We start from the raw sequence: 1,805 nt of genomic DNA, 5'->3' as shown, positions 1-1,805 counted from the left end.
CTGGTGGTAGGTGCAGTGAAATTAGAATAGATCCAAATTTATAAAATGAAAGTGTTCATAACTGAAATGGGAAAAAAAATTATGGGTTGAAGCCCTGGAAAAGGAAACTCAGAAGAGAGGTAATAAATCCCTTCAGTAGCCTCATGTGGAAGAATGGATTATTGCCAGGATGTTAAGCATCACAGAGTCAAAGCAGCACAGTCAGCCACTACGTTGGACCAGGCACCATTGTTTCTAACTTTGCCACTCAAGAGATTTGGTTAGTATGCAATGTATATGCCACCATTGTTCCTCTAGAGAGAGACTAAGATTTTAGCAGGGCAATAATCCAGTTTTTCTTATACTGTTTATCATTCCAGTACACCAAGATTTCATAAATTTGTGCCCAGTTTCATTTTGTTGGACATGACTGAACTTGGAAGAACTGGTGTAATTATTTTGATTTTTGGAATCCTTCTGAATTAAGCAAATGTGGAAACCTATTTGAATATGCAAAATACTTGTTTTCAGGGGGTTTGGTTTCTTTGAAATTTTCTCAGAACAGTACTTTGTCTTTCAGTGTTTTGAGTGGGAGCAGCCTTATTTACTTTTTTCAAAGGTACACATTTCTGGCAACAAGGACTGGTTGAAGTATGAGCATCCTGATCCAAGCCCAGCCAGTCATAGTTTCTCATAACCCCACCTAGATAATAATTAGGAGTTCTGGTAGCTTAGTGGTAACAAATCTGGCTGCAAACCTCAAGGTCAGCAGTTTGAAACTACCAGCAGTTCCACTGGAGAAAGATGAGGCTTTCTCCTCCCATAAAGATTTACAGCCTCAGAAATGCTGCACAGGGTCACTATGAGTCAGAACTAACTCCATGGCCCATAACCACCATCAGGTAATGATTGATTCAGACGATAAAAAACATGGCCCAAGTCAACAAAGGTTGCTTTCTAAAGAGTTTTATAACTAGCGCTTGTGGGAGGAGGGAAGAAAAAGGCAGTGACTATTGATTTCCTTTCATTTTGAAAACCTGTGTATGTTCAGAGCCCCTGGTAGCCATGATTCCAACCCTGTGGAGGAAGAATAGTCCAGAGGATAAACAGCTCATCACAAAAAAGAGCAGCATGAAGAGGTAGAACAAAATAGGCCCTAAAGGCACCCAGGCACCTGATTCTGCTCTTTAATGATATTTAAATTTTTGGACAATTCCCTAGCTGAACTTCAGTCACCTTAGCTGCTAAAATGAATATACCAATATCTAGCCAACATCCAGTTAAAAAAAAAACATTTAATTAATATCTTTTCTTTTTCTATTATAATATATAGACCTAGTCTATATCTTTTTTGACCTACAGAATTAATTAAATACTTTTCTGTACATCATTATCCTAGTTTTTAACTGAGATTTAACTGTCTATTTAAATCTAATTTGGATAATCTGTTTACTATCCTCATATGTTAATCAAATTAAAACTTAAAAACAAGACTATAAAAGCAAAATTACCCTTATTTTAGCAATAATTACTTAGAGAATACACAAAAATAGTACTTCTTTCACAAAATTCCTAAACTCTGAACATTATTCAATTACTCTTAGAACTATTTCACGACATCACAGTTATTTGGAAAATATTATCAAGCTAAGTACAAGGTGGGGTTTAAGAATTTTCAGGAAAAGCAGTCTTCAATTTAACATTCTTTTTACTTACTTTAGTAACATTTTTTTAGTAAACTTACACCTTTGGAGAATCTAGTTTACATTAAAAAAATTTTTTTTAGAATATTTTATTGCTTAGTCTTAAAATTTAAATTTATATGT

This window comes from Chrysochloris asiatica, unplaced genomic scaffold (assembly GCF_000296735.1).
Source record: "Chrysochloris asiatica unplaced genomic scaffold, ChrAsi1.0 scaffold00298, whole genome shotgun sequence".
Taxonomy (NCBI): Eukaryota; Metazoa; Chordata; class Mammalia; order Afrosoricida; family Chrysochloridae; genus Chrysochloris; species Chrysochloris asiatica.
This window is presented reverse-complemented; position numbering follows the sequence as displayed.